General features: G+C 43.1%; 1 protein-coding gene across 2 annotated transcripts in view; it reads right to left on the bottom strand.

Annotated features, from left to right (window-relative positions):
- The window catches only part of LOC138749415 (rap1 GTPase-activating protein 2-like), a 291,433-nt gene extending 275,252 nt beyond the window's left edge, over nt 1–16,181 (bottom strand). For both annotated transcript variants that reach the window (XM_069910700.1, XM_069910702.1), the window contains exon 1: nt 16,107–16,181. The gene's annotated coding sequence lies outside the window, so the exon portion shown is untranslated. The remainder of the gene's footprint in view (nt 1–16,106) is intronic.
- Nucleotides 16,182–17,819: the final 1,638 nt, after the last annotated feature.

Raw genomic sequence — 17,819 nt, 5'->3', positions numbered from 1 at the left:
TCTTTATTCCTCCTTAAATTTTAATTTTCTTTTCTTTTCTAAATATTTTTATTAAATTTTATATAAATAAACAGATATATCTATATCGATAGATATATCTATCGATATTGATATATCTATCTATACCATTTGTAAAATACAAAAGAGATATCAAAAATAAAGAAATCAATTTATGAAGTACATCTATAAAGTAACAAAACATCTAACAATTTTATCCTGAATTTTATATTTTCTCCCACATCTCGAGCTTATTACCAAATTGAAGTTCTATAATTAAAATATAGATTATGCCTTATGGAGTAATAAAATAAAGTGTTGGAAGACAGGTTTTATAATAAAACTAGAGGAAAGGTGTTTAAACTCTATGTCTAAGTTACTAACAGAATAACGAATCTTTTCTAGGTTTAAACAGGACATAGTATCTCTCAGCCACTGAGCATGAGAGGGCGGGCAGCATCCCTCCATCTTAGTAATATTGCACGTCTGGCCAAAAGAGAGGCAAAAGTCTTCCAGTTCCAAATTCTCCCTCAGGGAAACATTTGAAACTGAGTTTTGAAGCTTGCATGAAATAAATGTCCCAGCTGTTAAATCCAACCCCTTTTTAATTTGATACTTAATTGGGTTTCCTTCACTATTGTGTGTACCAAATCACCTTGGCAATGAAGTCTCCCAGTTTTCTCAAGCCTCTCTTTATTTCAGTAACATTTAGAAATAACATGTTGCTATTTTTTACCCAACGAAATGCCAATTTTTCTATTGTGCAGTTTGGTGTTCAAACTGGAAACAGGCCTTTGGCTCATCAACACCATAAAGCACCTATTTACACTATTTTTTAAAGTTCTTCCACCCCCCCCCCCCCCCCCCATCAACCCGATCACTCACCTACGCACTGGAAGCAATTTACAGTGGCCAATTACCTACCAATCTGCACAACTTTGGGATGTAGAAGGAGACCAGAATATCATGAGGAAATCTATGCAATCACAGAATGTATATGCAAACGCCACAGAGGCAACTCCAGAGGTCACTATTGATCCCAGGTTGCTTGACCAGTACCCACAGTGCTGCAGGTATCCATGTTTACTCAGAGGTGGGTAGATGTGTGCCAATAATGCACCCTGGCCTTTCTGGCACTGCAGTACCTCCATTTCGCTCAAGTCAAAAAAGGAATGAATATGCAAGTATTGTCAAAGTTGGCTTCATTTTCATAGCTTCCAATTCTGATTCTGTGCATTACTGTGGGGGAAATGTACTTTGACTATCAGGTGATACGGTTGGTGTAGCATTTAGCACAACGCCTTTACAGCACCAACCATCACTACCAGGGTTCAAACCCCATGCTGTCTGTAAGGAGTTCATACATTCTACCCATATCTGCGTGGGTGGGCTCCAGGTTCCTCCCACCCTTCAATGCATTAATTGGGTGTAAATTGGGGGGCACGGACTCGTGGGCCGAAATGGTCTGTTACCATGCAGTATGTCTAAATATTTAAAAAATACAAACATTTAAAACCTTTCTCTGCACCAACTGATTGAGTTTTGAATCATATGACTTCATTATTTTTCCCACTGTGCTTGCATGGAGAAGGCAGTTTACTATTTACAGCCACTAAATGATAAGGTGCTGTGGCTTTAAATTGTAAACCACTGATGTATCTAAGTTGGTCAATGGCACAAAAATAGGCGAGAGCGCTTGTTGCAATGAGGATATTACAACTCTGGAACTGGAAATAGGATGCGTGACTGGGTAAACACTTGGCCAGTGGAGTTTAATGTGGGCAAATGCGAGGTTATGCTCTTCTGTAAGAGGAATCTAATGGCAGACAACAATCTAAATTTAGAAAGATTGTACACAAGCAAAGTGTAGAGGGATCCAAATGCTTTTTTTGCATGAATCACTAGAACAAAACCAAGCTTTGTCACTGTATCTCAGTACATGTGAAATAAACTAAATTCTAAGATAGATGAGTGCCTCAAGTGGTTAAGAAGACAAATAGCAAGAGAGTTGAAGCTTGAAACTAGGGATGTATTGTTACTTTTGTACTGTTCATACCCAAGTCTTGGCCTCCTTATAAGAGAAAGAACAGAAGAGAGTTTCACAAGGTTGATTCTTGATGAGAGGGTTGCCCTACCACAAGCAGCTAAATAACTTAAACCCAGATTACTTTTAGAACCATGAGCAGTGATCGTACTGAATAACCCTAAGGGACATGATAGAGTAGATGATGAAATGCTCATACGAGCAAGAGATTCTCCCAATGAAAAAACTTAATTGGGTGTGATTGAGGTATACAGAACAAATTCTTTCAGTGGATAGTGAATCTCTGGAATTCTCAACCCCAGACTATTATTGGATGTTTGAAGAGAAAGTAATATACATTTTTATTTTAGATCATAGAACTACAGCATAGTTTACATCCGGTACCGCACGGATGGCAGTCTCTTCAATCTGAGGCGCCTGCAAGCTCACACCAAGACACAAGAGAAACTTGTCCGTGAACTACTCTTTGCAGATGATGCCGCTTTAGTTGCCCATTCAGAGCCAGCTCTTCAGCGCTTGACGTCCTGCTTTGCGGAAACTGCCAAAATGTTTGGCCTGGAAGTCAGCCTGAAGAAAACTGAGGTCCTCCATCAGCCAGCTCCCCACCATGACTACCAGCCCCCCCACATCTCCATCGGGCACACAAAACTCAAAACGGTCAACCAGTTTACCTATCTCGGCTGCACCATTTCATCAGATGCAAGGATCGACAATGAGATAGACAACAGACTCGCCAAGGCAAATAGCGCCTTTGGAAGACTACACAAAAGAGTCTGGAAAAACAACCAACTGAAAAACCTCACAAAGATAAGCGTATACAGAGCCGTTGTCATACCCACACTCCTGTTCGGCTCCGAATCATGGGTCCTCTACCGGCACCACCTACGGCTCCTAGAACGCTTCCACCAGCGTTGTCTCCGCTCCATCCTCAACATCCATTGGAGCGCTTACACCCCAAGCGTCGAAGTACTCGAGATGGCAGAGGTCGACAGCATCGAGTCCACGCTGCTGAAGATCCAGCTGCGCTGGATGGGTCACGTCTCCAGAATGGAGGACCATCGCCTTCCCAAGATCGTGTTTTATGGCGAGCTCTCCACTGGCCACCGTGACAGAGGTGCACCAAAGAAAAGGTACAAGGACTGCCTAAAGAAATCTCTTGGTGCCTGCCACATTGACCACCGCCAGTGGGCTGATAACGCCTCAAACCGTGCATCTTGGCGCCTCACAGTTTGGCGGGCAGCAACCTCCTTTGAAGAAGACCGCAGAGCCCACCTCACTGACAAAAGGCAAAGGAGGAAAAACCAAACACCCAACCCCAACCAACCAATTTTCCCTTGCAACCGCTGCAATCGTGTCTGCCTGTCCCGCATCGGACTTGTCAGCCACAAACGAGCCTGCAGCTGACGTGGACTTTTTACCCCCTCCATAAATCTTCGTCCGCGAAGCCCAGCCAAAGAATATACATTTTTATTTTAGATCATAGAACTACAGCATAGTACAAGCTCTTTGGCCTTTGATGCTGTGCCGACCCATGTATTCCTTAAAAAAAAGTACTAAACCCACCCTACCCTATAACCCTCTATTTTCCTTCCATCCATGTCGCTGACTAAGAGTCTTTTGAATTCCCCCAATATTTCAGCCTCCACCACCATCCCTGGCAAGGCATTCCAGGCACCCATAACTCTCTGCACAAAAAAACTTACCCCTGATATCTGCCCCAAACTTCCCTCCTTTCACTTTGTACACACCATCTGGTGTTTGCTATCATGCCCTGGGAAACAGGCGCTGGCTGTCCACCCTATCTATGCCTCTCATAATCTTGTAGACATTTTTATATGTATTTGTAATTACTGTGTGTTTATGTGCATGCACCATGGTCTAGAAAAATGTTGTTTTATCTGGTTGTATATGGACAGTCAGGTGATAAGAAACTTGAACTTGACGTGATTTGATGCTCAACTCTTTTTAAACGATTAGGGAATTGAGAGCTATGGGTAACTAACACAGGAGAGGAAATGAGGCCTAGGAAAAATCAGGCATGATCATATTGAACAGTGGGGCAGGTTTGAAGGGTTGAGTGGTCTTCTACTGCTCCTAGTTTCTGATGAATTAGTGGACACTGGTGGTATAGCAGACATTGCTGCTATGTCATAGCTGCAGGGACCCATCCAGCTTCAATTGTGACTCAGATATGGTCTGTGCAGAGTTCACAAGTTATCTTTGTGACCAGATGAGTCTCCTAGGGGTCACCAGTTCCTCATGTCCCAAAGAAGTGCTGGTGGGATAACTGACCACTGAAAATGACCCCTTGGAGTGAAGATTGGCATATGTGAAAGAAAGGAGGTTTCTGAGACAGGGGAAATGGGACTGGTGGAATTGATCCTCTTTTGAACCTATGCAAGCCTAAGTGGGCCAAAGACTCCTATGTCTTTATAAGACTAGATTGCTTCTAAAGTTCAAAGTTCAGGTTCATTGTCAGAGGGTCATACATGACATCACATACAACTTTGATATTTTTTCTCCTGCAGGGCAAGCAGTGAGGCTGAGTGGATAAATGGATCAGCTCATGATTGAATGGCAGGATAGACTCAATAGGCTGAGCAGCCCATTTCTGTTCCCATTTGTATGGTCTCAAATATTGTACCTATCTTAAATTTTACAAAATAAAATACAATCAAAATTTGAACTCTTCCATTGCTTCCATTATCTCCGGTAAATCTAAGGTGCAAATAGGATAGCACTGTGGTACAACTTGGAGAGTTGTTGCCTCAGGATGTCAGAGACCTGGGTCCACTACTGAGCCTGGGTGCTGACTATAGCCCTGTTTGCACTGAAAAGCCACCTTATTGCTGTATACACAACCCGTCTCTGGAAGCCGGCTTGCTTGTTCACACAAAATCAAAAAAAGCCAGCTCAATGAGACATTATGCTCCATCGCTGAGACAACCTATCTAGGTGGATCAAAGACAGGCAAGTCTAGACCACCCCCCCCCCCCCCCCGCCTCCCTGGCAATCTACCTTGCGATTCTTTCACACGGTGCTCAGGCGGATAAAACCCAGCTTTCAAGCTCTGTGGAAAAGAGGCTTATGTGAGGTTTGCATGGCCTTCCTCCAAGTGCTCTAGTTTCCTCTCACATGCCAAAGACATGGAGGTGGTTAGGTTAATTGGCTATTGTTAATTGCCCCCCAGTGTGTAGGCGTGCAGGAGAATCTGGGGAGAGTTGATGAGAATGTGGGATTGATGTAAATAAGTGATTGATGGCCTGCAGAGGCTCTGTGGGCTACCAAGTCTGTTCGCATGTTGCATTCCTCTGTAATTCTAATTCTTGCAGAAACATCTTAAATAGACAGTGTGACATTCAGGAGAAATTCACTCATGGTACCATATACTGCAGGATACAAAATATGAAAGTTAATACAAGGTAGATACTTAGGTAAATTCACGGTGGATATGCCACTATGTAGCAAATAGAACTATAGAACATTACAATACAGAAAACAGGCCCTTCTGCCCTCTAGTTTGTGTCAGACTATTATGACTTGCACCCAGTCCATATCCCGCCATACCCCTCCCATCCACGTACCTGTACAAATTTTTCTTAAATATGGAGCCCACACTACCACTTCAGGTGGTACACTCCCACCATTCTCTGTGTAAAGAAGTTCCCCCTAAACTTTTCCCCTTTCACCCTTGATTGTCCTATGATTTGTATCTCACCTAACCTCAGTGGAAAAAGCCTACTTGGATTTATCTATGTCCCTACTTTTGTATGTCTTGATTAAATTTCCCCTCATTCTTCTATGTTCCAGGGAATAAACCTGTTTAACCTTTCCCTGTCACTCATTTCCTGAGGACACGGCAACATCCTCGTAAATCTTCTCCGCACTCTTTCATTCTTATTGATGTCTTTCCTGTTAGGTGACCAAAACTGCAAACAATACTCCAAATTTGGCCTCACCAATGTCTTATAAAACTTTGACAAAATAAACAGCTGCATTTAAAATGTGAGTCCATTTTTAAGGCATGGAATTTTACAGGGAATCAGCTGCAGTAGGCTTTCCCCTCAATTTATAGTAAGACCATCATTAACAATCTAAAATGCACACCCTGTTGCTGATCCCAAGATGGATAGAGAATCCAAAATTCACACTACATTGTAAACGCAGTAAAATTTAAAACGAAAAGGTAGCAGCTTCTCTGAACTAATCTGATGGCTGCAGAGACATCTTAAGGAATTCTGAGGGTGGGTGTTAACTGTGAAGGCATCACTCATTTCCACAATGCGTTTCCACCTCTAGACCACATTACCACTTCATAAATCACTCTCAGGTCCTTGCTTTTCATGCCTGTTATGCAACAGGATGATTTTTCAGATCGTGCTTTTCCTTGAAGTTTAGAAAAAATCTTTCATTTCGACATGTTTCATATTATCCACAAGACGACAAGGAGTGGCTGAGATACAGCCCCTTGAGCTGCTGTTCCAAGGCTGATTTGATCTTGGCATCAGCTGCATTTCATAACCCTCAACTCACCCGCAGCCCAAAATTCTGCCAACCCTGGCCTTGATTATGGGCATCCCCCAAGACTCGACCTGTATGGCTTTCTGAAGCAGAGAATTGCAAGGATGCATTACCATCTGACAGAAGGAATTTCTCCTCACCTATTTCTTAAATGGACAACTCCTTATTCCAAGATGAACCCCTCCCATTTCTAGTTTTCACCAGGAGGGAAAACAGCATCTCAGCACCTTAACCCTTCCACTCCTGTCTGGACTTTAACTGCCAGCCAATAGGTTACTTATTGTACATTTTAGACAAATTATTTAATCCCAAAAAGCAAAGAGATAGCAGAATCCTCAATTTGGCCCAATGCACCTCACTATATGAAGGAGAAAAGGTCTGATTTAATAACCACAAATTATTCAAATGTATCTACCTTAAACGTGATCTCTTTATCCACCTTTATTAATGTGGAGGCATCCTTATTTATATCTGAATCTCATACAGCCTTTCCCTCAATGTCTGATTCTAATCATTTAATGCCTTGTGGCTTTAATTTTATTTATTTTTTTTGCTTCCTCTCTCAGCCTTGTAGTCTCTGAACATCTCAGAGCATATACACAAAACTGGATAGCTTCATGCCACATTACCATCTTCTCAATATCTGTGCTGTCACAATTGTCAAAAAATTATTTTTGCAAATAAAAGGATTAAAGTAGCTAAAGCCTTACCTTCTGCTCCTCCAGATCACTTCAGATGGTGAAGGAGCAGCCAGCAGCTGCCTGGAATGATGTCAGTTCTCTTGCTGATACAGCTGCACACTCACTGAGCTTTCCTGAGGTGGAGCTGCAGACGGAAAGGTCTGTCTCGATGACTTAAGCAGCGCTATTAGTTTCTTAGAGTGGGCTTTGAGCTCTGCTGAAACTGGGCACAAGGCCAGGGATTTGCAGGCACGTGCTGTCAATTGAACGAACCCGGTCAAGGTGACCGAGTGGGGAACAGCAGGCAAAACACCAGCCAGGGGTCGGTCCCGACCTCCGGTGCTGTTGGGGTGGAGTTTGCACGTTCTCCCTCTGACTGCCAGGGTTTCATTCCCACATCTCAAAGGCGCGCAGTTGTAAATTGCTGCAACTTACTCCCAGTGAGGGGCTGAGTGGCAAAATTTAGGGAATAGAGGGAGAACAGGTTACAGGAAAAAAATCACAGGCTTGATGGACTGAATGGCCTCCTTCTGTAGCATGAGGAGCTGTGACATGACATAATTGGTTGGGATTTCTGGTCCCAGAGCTGTGTTGATGTTATTTATGATTCAACACGCTTTCTATACATGGGCAGGCCATCCCAGAGATAGGGGCTGTTTAGGAATTTAAATGTAATAATGCCTGGAAAGGCACTTTAAACATACATTGTACATGGAGAAGCATGCCATAGTTCTGCAGAGCAGCAGCCCTCTGACCCGACATTGTGCCCATCACTGCCCTGCCCTGAAATGTTTCATAACCCCACCAAACCAACGAGAAAGATTAATCCATGATGGATAATTAATGAAAATAATATTCATTGTGGTGACCATGAACTACCACAGCTCTTTAAATTTCACCACTTTTAATACATAGAAACATCATGTGTGTATGAATATGTGTGACTGTCACAATAAATGTGTTTGAATGAGAGTGTGTGCACACGTGTGTTTGTGCAAGAGCCTCTGCATATGATGTCTGAATGACTGTGCCTGTGCTCCTGTGAATATCTCAGTAAGAGAGAGTGTGTGTGTGCGCGTGTGTGTGTGCGCGTGTGCGTGTGTGTGCGCGTGTGCGTGTGTGCGCCTGTGTGTGTGTGCGCGCCTGTGTGTGTGTGTGTGTGTGTGTGTGTGTGCGTGTGTGTGTGTGCATGTGCGCGCGTGTGTGCGCGTGCGTGTGTGTGTGCGCGTGCGTGTGTGTGCGCGCGTGTGTGCGTGTGTGTGCGTGTGTGTGTGTACGCGTGTGTGCGTGTGTGTGCGTGTGCGTGTGTGTGCGTGTGTGTGTGCGTGTGTGTGTGCGTGTATGTGTGTGTGCGTGTGCGTGTGTGTGTGTGCGTGTGTGTGTGTGTGTGTGTGTGTTTGTGTGCGTGTGTGTGTTTGTGTGCGTGTGTGTGTTTGTGTGCGTGTGTTTGTGTGCGTGTGTGTGTGTTTGTGTGCGTGTGCGTGTTTGTGTGCGTGTGTGTTTGTGTGCGTGTGTTTGTGTGTGTGTGTTTGTGTGCGTGTGTGCGTGTTTGTGTGCGTGTGTGTGTTTGTGTGCGTGTGTTTGTGTGCGTGTTTGTGTGCGTGTTTGTGCGTGTTTGTGTGTGTGTGTGTGCGTGTTTGTGTGCGTGTTTGTGTGTGTGTGTGTGTGTGTGTGTGTGTGTGTGTGGAGAGATAGGTTTATGTAGATGCGTGCTTGAACATGGACATTCACATGTTGGGTCAAAAGGCTGTTTCTGTGCTGAGAACCCCCAATACCATAAGATCATCTGTTTTAATGATTTTGAGTGAGAGATAACTATCGGCTCCAAGGGAGGTCTCACACTTAATCAAACTGCTGCTATAGACTAATTTTGAGAGGGCAGGTGCATCTTAGTTTAATGAGTCATTCGGAAGTCATGAGATTTTCATGGTTAGGTTTCTGGGGTTGTACTGGAATTCACAGAGGCAAGAGTGGTATCCACTGAACCACTGCACCACCAAAATTCAATACAGCTTTGCCAACTCATCAACATACAGGAAAACCAGTTTACGCTCTCCTTCCCTTCCTTGCACATTGAATCTCTCTCCAAACCTTTGGGGGCCAGATGAATCACTGGAACATCTGGTGTCCACAACCCACTCCATGCAGAGCCCTACACCATGGCTCCCTGCATAGGAGAACCTCCTAATTATTTAGTCTGATTGTAGTAAAAATACAAAAATGCTGGAGGAACTCAGCCGGACTTGCAGCGTCCATAGGAGGTGCCTTGACAAAGGCTCTAGCCTGAAAGGTCAGTTATATACCTTTCCCTCCTATGGACAATGAGACCGGCTGAGCTCCTCCAGCATTTCTGTGTTTCTTTCTACTAATTATCTACATCTCTATTTATTTATTGTTTGTTAGTGGATTTTACATAAATGTGCAGGTGTATGGAGGCAAATGACTAAATGATCACCATTGTCACCATTCCTCCAGCAGACCCCCTTCTTGACAAAGAGCCCTTTATTCCTCACAGCTCATCTTGTCAAAGTGCAATGATCAAAACAAGCAGCGACGATGCATTGCTTATTCCAGATGGTTATAATGCCCTGCACCTGGGAGATTTGTTTGTTTCCTGTTTCTATTCTATTCATCTATAGCACCATTTCAAGGTTGCAAGCTTACCAATGGAAACTACATCAATAGTAGTGAAAACCCATTTGCTTAGCACAAAATAGCTGCATTTTTTAAAATCTCACCCAGAACAATTCTCATAACTTGACCCCTCCGATCTTTACCAGCTGAAGAGATTCATTTTGCACCTTGGGCCATCTGTCCAATCCGTTACCCTGCTGCTTTCCCTCTCAAGAAACACCTCAAGGTTAGAACTTACGGACATCCCTGGCTGGCACAGGTGCAAAGCTCTCCACCTGCGCCAGGCACGTCAGCCAGGAGATGATGTGGAGAGCTTTGCAATGTTTCAATCTGCTTGGTTAAGGTGGGGGAGTTTGAAGGAGCATGGTGAGTGTTTCCCTCCTGTCTCTTCTCCGTTCCCTTGGAGATACAAAAGGCTATTTTATGAAGAAAGCTCGATGCGATAAATGGCTGAAGCAAATTAAATTTTATCTATTGTGCAGAGACTCATGGTACAAGCAACCTACTCAATGCCTCATATCACAATTTTTTCCACTCACTAGGTTTATTACTAGTTTTCAAGGAACAATTGATTTTAGGCTTTGATTCAACAGTGGTCTCCGACAGAATTCTCTAATTTAACATTTTCTTCAATAATCTGTTGAATTATATTAATTTATGGATCCTTGGATCATCACAGGTGTACAGCAGTCTACAATTTAACTCATTAGAATGTTCATTTATATCAATCGGCATCACCATTTCAGGTCTCAGCCTGCCCTTGGCTGGCCTGGGCTAAGGTCGGGCACACAAGTTGGGATCACCACTGGGGGAAAAAAAACCCCACAAAGCTGGGGGAAACTCAGCAGGTCAAGCTATGTCCTTTAAATATCAAAGGTAAAAAAAAATACATAACCGACATTTTGAGCTGGAGCCCTCATCAAGGTATGGGAAAATGTCGGTAGGTGTCCAACCAAAAGAGTGGGGGGGGGGGGGGGAGGAGAGGTGGTCACAAGGCAGGAGGTGAGGTGAGGAGAAAGGAGGGAGGGGTCAGCAGTGATAAAGGGGAGGAGGGATGGCTGGGTGAAGGGAAAGGAAGGAGAACTGGAAAGAGGGAGGGGGGTAAGGAGAGCAGATTAGCAGATCCAGATGACATTAACATCAACTTTTCTGGTTTCTGCTAACCTTCTCCCTCCCCATTTCCAGTTCTCCCTCCCTTCACCTAACCATCCCTCCTCCCCTTGATCTCTGCTGTCCCCTCCCTCCTTCCCCCCCACCACTCTTTTGTTCGGATGCCTACCAACATTTTCTTATGCCTTGATGAAGGGCTCAAGCCCGAAACGTCAGTTACGCATTTTTACCTTTACTATAGAAGGGACTCTGTTTGACCTGCTGTGTTTCTCCAGCATTGTGTTTTTACTTCAACACTGTGTCTGCAGACTTTCATGTTTTACTACTCGCAACTAGAAAAGCCTGGGCTGAATTTGCGATCAGCCAGATGCTTCTCAGCTTATTACTTATTTATGCCAGAAAGAGGACAGAACAAAATCAGGTTACAAAACAAGTGTCAGGCTTCAAAATCTCTTCCAATAATTTGATGGGAATTCTTTAATCAATGAACAACAGTGCATGATGTCAGGCACTTGCCTTCGGAATGCCTGAATACTGTTGTCAGGCATGATTAAGACTGGTGGATCTGCACTCAGAAATATATCAGGAAGTGAAGCTGCATTAGACAGCCTGTGGGTGAAGGTGCTTCTGTTAAGAATTGGTTCCAAACCTGAAAGGACATATCTGTATGTTGGCATCATTATGGCAAGCATTTAATCTGTTCAGGTTAAGACGGATTCTGGGGTAGGGCTTTGACTAGAACTGGGGGACAGAGCCTCGGGCAAGTAGATGGAAGACAGAAGTCCCTTTCACACTTGCGAGTGATTCCAGGAATTAACAGCCAATTGGCCTTTAAAGTATCTTTTCTTCTTTGGCTTGGCTTCGCGGACAAAGATTTATGGAGGGGGTAAAAGTCCACGTCAGCTGCAGGCTCGTTTGTGGCTGACAAGTCCGATGCGGGACAGGCAGACACGGTTGCAGCGGCTGCAGGGGAAAAATGGTTGGTTGGGGTTGGGTGTTGGGTAGTGTGAAAGCAAAATCAGCTCAATGTTGGCGTCAGATGATGTCATCTCACGCCGGGGATTGACAGCCTCGATCCCTAGTACAATCCCCAGCACCTGCAGACGTCGGCATGGTAATCAGGCAAGAGTAGAATGGGTGATTGCATTGTGGGATTGAAATGACCCAAGTTTTTGCGTGAGTGCGGGAACGTGAAGGAAGAATAGATTAAAATGAAGGTTTAAACTTTGCCATGGGAAAGTCGCAATGGGAGAGGGACATAAAGGACAATTTTTAAACAACATGGAAAAGTTGATAGCGCTATAGCACAAAATTTAAACCACATGTTAAATTTGGTTGTTTTTCCCCCTGTGGTCTTTATAAATTGTGCGTTACACAGCACTAACAATGTTCCAAGCGGTTTAAAAATTGTCCACTATTGCTATTTATTACACTCGCACTTTCCCATGGTCCCTTACAAAAGTTTATATAGGTCAGCACGACAACAGAGGCTGAAGGACTCATTGTGCTGTACATAACGATTAATTATAATTAGGTATGATTAATTTTGTTCAACTATAAGATCATAATACATTGATCAGGATTTAGGACAGGTCCACTATCACTCGATGTGACATGACGTCACTGGTAGAAGGTAGAAGAGTCCTAACCTAAGGGATGGCTCCTTGCATGTGTGAAAGCATTAATTGTCCCAGTTAGGAGTTGATAAGTGTGAAAAGCCAAACCCCCATTCCTATCCCAGGACACTAAATGGCCAATTTAGTTGGATGCAAGCATAAAAAAGGGGGTAGAGATAAATAGGAACTGCTTTTCCAAGAGAGCACTGAATCTGTGCCCAATGAAGCAGTGGAGGCAGCCTCAATAACTATATTTAACACACAACTTTTTAAATAAAAGAGGTTTCAGGAGGGTAAGTGGAGCTGAGTCCACAGTTGACCAGCCATGAATTTATTGAATGGTAGAGTAGGCTCAAAGAGCCAGAAGGCCTACTCTTGCTCCCGTTGCTTATATTTAGGTTCAAAAACAGAATGCGATGTTGAAATTTTCAGCAAATGAAGAATTGCTAGAAGAGCTTAGCTGGTTGGACAGCATCCTTGGGTGGAAATGGGCAGTCAATGTTTCTTGACAAGCTCTTACAGGTGCACATTGAGAATGTCGGGTCTGGCTACAGCATAGATGCAAAGCATCGTACCAGAAGTCAACAGAGGATCGTCAAAATGGTTGAGATGGTCACTAGGGTCTTCCTTCCTCTATTGACAACATTCACCAATCACGTTGCTTAAATGGGACTCAAAGAATTATTGAGGACCCAACTCCATCAAGCATACACTATTAGGGAGGAGGTACAGGAGTATCAAAATCAGGACTGCCAGACTGGGAAATAGCTATGAGATTGAGGAACATTATCCTGTAACCAAGTAAATAATTCTAAAATATTTACACAGATTTATTTTAACTTCAGTACCCTCAATAATGTTTGGGAGAAAGACACTTTTCCCCTTTATTTGCCCCTGTGCTCCAGAGTTTTATGTACAGTGTATCGTGTGTGTACACCGTGGTCTGGAGAAAAACCATTTCATCTGGTTCCATATGTACAGTCAGGTGATAATAAACTTGAACTTGAGATCTTTATTAAAGCTAAAGTTAGAGAGAGAAGAAAAAGTACAGGAATAGGTACTGTGGGAAACAGTCAGACCGGATGGTGTGGGGGGTGTAAGGTAAAAACATCATGAGATGGCACCGGAGAAGGAGTCACCCAGTACTAAGGAGTAACAGAATGCAGATGTGACCTTGTACACTCAAGATAAGCTTGGCACTAACAAGCTGATGAGCAGCAGACTAACAGTGAAGGGTAGCAACAGCTTATTCATTGGACAATGTAATGGTATGATAATTTACTAAGTACGTGTCCTGAGGTATAAAAAAACACCACTTGCTGATATCGTTAGAATGCGCCTTCTCCAACTAACACTGTTAGTTGCAAGTGTTACAATCCGGTAATAAAGAACCTTGATTTCGACTCAGTCTGGTGTCTGACTCACTCATTCTCGAACAAAGCAGACCTAACGGGGGGGGGGGGGGGGGGGTACCTCAAGTTGGAAAAATGGATCACAGGCTTTGTGCAACATTTGTGTAGATAAGTCACATTGCAACTATGCCACAAATTCTAGAGGGTTATGTTCTTTAATCCCCAAGACCCTTTGAAATAGACCATATGATTACAAAAAAAAAAGCAAAAATGCTGGAAATCTGAAATAAACAAAACAGAAAATGCTGGAACCACACAATGCTGGAAAAAAATGTGATATCACGTATGTTTTCTGACAATAAATCGGAATCTAATCAGGTCAGATATCATTTTAGGAAAGAAAAATGGAGTTAATGTATTTTACCAGAATTTTAAAACCAGCTTTAAAATATGTGTTAATACTATTTGCTTTCGGACTCAGTGGAGCCTTTGTTATAACCTGAATAAGTCTCCCTGTCACACATACGACAGATCACAGTAGAGAAGGATAAATGACCAGCAGCAAGGAGAAATGAGGATGTGTATTATTGGAAAACAAAGACAAAGGCAAAAAATAAAATCATATCAGTAGACATGCTATTTTCATCTAAAAACTGCCAAAGGCTTAATTATACTCATCAAATAAATCACATCCTAGCGTCAGGTATGAGACCCAATTTCTCAAGTCAACAATTTGAGCAAGGCTGACATGTGGAGAATTCAGCCATTGACTTGCTGTGATGGCAAGGTGCCCAGTCACTTGTACAGACCCCACACCCCGGCATATACCTGAGGGGAACAACCTGACAAAAGACAGATCTCCTCATTAGATGTTGCCTCCCCTCCACATCCAATCACCCTAGACCATTTGGACCTGCAGAGAATAAAAATCTCTTATTGTTGGCAATGAATGCTGGAGTCATTAGTCATTTTCCAAAGCTATGAACCATTAGAGAAGAGTTGAATGGCTGGCATTTGAAACCAAGAGACTGAGTGAGTCACTTGGATTGATACAAAGCTCTGAGAGACTATACTGTATAAATGCAATTTCTCTTTTTGTTGGTATCCACTGAACATAAAATTGCTGGTTGGGAGTGTAAATTTTCAATAAGCACCATTCCATCACCAAAGTTTCTTGATCTTTTTAATTACTGATATGTTCGACGATGAAGATGCAGAGTGTAAGACACACTGAAAGAAGTATTTGGAATTTCATGCATTCCAAAGTGCTCCATGATAACAACATAGAGTCACTACTGTAATATAAATGAGTTGAGGTAAACCACAAAGTAAATAGTCAACTTTTGGGTGGAGGTACTCGAAATCATGAATGGTTTCTAGAATGAGAACCATTTCCAGAGGCCAGACATTTAAATTTAAAATTTTATATTTAGATAGACAGCAAAGTGCAGGCCCTTCAGCCCATGATGGTGTGCTAACCCGTATAGACCGATTACCCTCTATTTTTCTTACATCCATGTGCCTGTCTAAGCCCCATTCACACTGGCACTTTATTCCAGTAATTAACTGCTAATCTACCAGTTAATGTGCCGGTGTGAATCAGCGCACAGGCATCAGATCACCCCAGGCCTAATGAGGGTGTATCATCCCCAGGGCAAATTTGACGCATGTGTGCCAGTGTGAAAAGGACATGGGTATCCTGGGACAAATTAATGGAGTATAGGCATCCCTCTCCCCTGGGATGCCTGGTGGTGAGTGTGAAAGGACACAGAGAACTGGTTAACAGTGGTCCAGCGTGAATGGCAAAAATGGTTTCTTGAACCAGTCCATTGAACAGCCAATTTACTCGCTAGCCAATGTGAAAAGGGGTTATGACTTTTAAATGCCCCTATTTAATCCAGCCTCCACCACCACCCCTGACAAGGCACTCTCTACTCTTTGTAAAAATTCACACCCCTGATGTCTCTCCTAAACTTTTCTCCCCCACCTTATTCCCATGGAATTTTCTTCCAGTCACCATCACATCCCGACCCCCAAACCACCCTCTCTCAATCACCTCAACAGTGAACAGGATTCTGTCAGCTTCAATATTTTTGGCCTTACCAAGCAACCAAATGGAGCAATGAAAAGATGAGATATTTCTTTTCCCTACCTGTTGGGGGTCTCCAGGTCAGCTCTGCTTACTATTCGGTGCTGGTAGGGGTTGTAGAACCAGTTAAAAGCTGTGAGAGTCCTTTCTTCCATTTTGAATTTCCCTTCCCTCACATACCTGAAAAACAAACCAAAAGGCTTCCAGTTTCCAATCTAAACATTAATGGGAATAATTATTATCAAAGGTTTATTCATTTATCAAAATCAGTAATCAATCATGTCCAATGACTGTAATGGAATTGGTGCTGCTTGTGCAATAGTTGACCCTAAGGGGTTCTACATGCGAAACACAATACCCAGCCATCTGGTAATGATTGTTAGCGGATAATCTAATTTTACTCGTGCTGCTTGAGGATTGAATTATAAGACTGGACATCAAGGATGACTGCTTCGGTCTTCTTTGCAATATTAGAAAGGAATTTTTTGACATCTAGCCAGAGGGCCTTAGCTTAATGTCTCAACGAGGCTGGTGCAAGCAAAAGCAACGTTTATTCACGGCAATCCTTAATGTTAAGACAGGAGATATGAATGAATCAGACAGAATGATAGGTGCTGCTCCTCCTATTTGAGAGTCTCAATTAGGAAAACCAAGTAGGGGGGAGTTTTCCTCCCCTGAAGGCAATCCAACTTTCTGAAGGACCCGGGACCGAAATGTTGGTGAGTAAAACACGAAAGTCTGCAGATACTGTGAATAAAGTGAAAATGCAAAGCTGGAGAAACTCAGCAGATCACACAGTGTACTTTATACAGCAAAGATAATTAACGTTTCGGGATTGAGCCCTTCATCAAGGTATGAACAAAATGTAGGCAGGCGCCTGAACAAAATGGTGATGGGGAGGGGCAGGGGGAGGAGCATAGTCCTAAAGGCAGGAGGTAATAGGAGGGAGGGTACACCAGCAAATGGGGGAAGGGGATGGTCTGTGAATGGAGAGGGAAGGGGTGGTGAACTGGAGGAAAGAAGAGGGATGGGGAAGAGAGGGAGAATGGAGATTAGGCAAGCAGAAACAGGATGTTAATGCCATCTGGTTGGAGAGGTGCTCCTCCTATTTACGGGTAGCCTTGGTTTGGCAGTTTGCGCCTGCTTACGTTTTGCTCATACCTTGATGAGGAAAATGATGAAGGGCTCAAGCCAAAACGCTGGTTTTTTTACTCAAAATATTGATTATCCTTTACTTCCTTTGGAAGCTGCGTGGCCTGCTGAGATTCTCCTGCACATTTTTCTATTGTAGGGAATCCAATACTTGCTTGGCCACCGTTGAGACAAGCTGTTCTTTCTTTATTTATTTGATTGCTTGAATTTAAATTCTCTAGCTATCATGATGGGATTTTGAACTCATCTTGCTGGTTCAATGATACAGTATCATTCACCATTATGCTTCTGAGCTCTACTTGTATTTAGCTGTTAAAGAATTTCTAATTACCATTAATTTCAGCTGTTATGTTTTAGACCAGTTTCCACCATTAATGAGCTGAACTGTTTGGCACGTTGTTGATCTCCCTCTCCAAATCCATTCAATGGTTTACATTGCATGCCTAATCTTAAACATATTGAACACAAATCAAGCATTATTTTTGTGAATTCTCCTTTTCCCAATCCCTTTCTATTTCCACACTGTGGTCCAAGTTATCTTCTTCCTTCTTTCAGATTTTCCATCCCTAACCAAGTCTCCGAATGCTCCACACCATGGCTCAACCACCCTCTGACACTCACCAG

This window comes from Narcine bancroftii, chromosome 14 (assembly GCF_036971445.1).
Source record: "Narcine bancroftii isolate sNarBan1 chromosome 14, sNarBan1.hap1, whole genome shotgun sequence".
NCBI lineage: Eukaryota > Metazoa > Chordata > Chondrichthyes > Torpediniformes > Narcinidae > Narcine > Narcine bancroftii.
The sequence above is the reverse complement of the archived record's forward strand: the minus strand, read 5'-3'. Positions and strand labels throughout refer to the sequence as shown.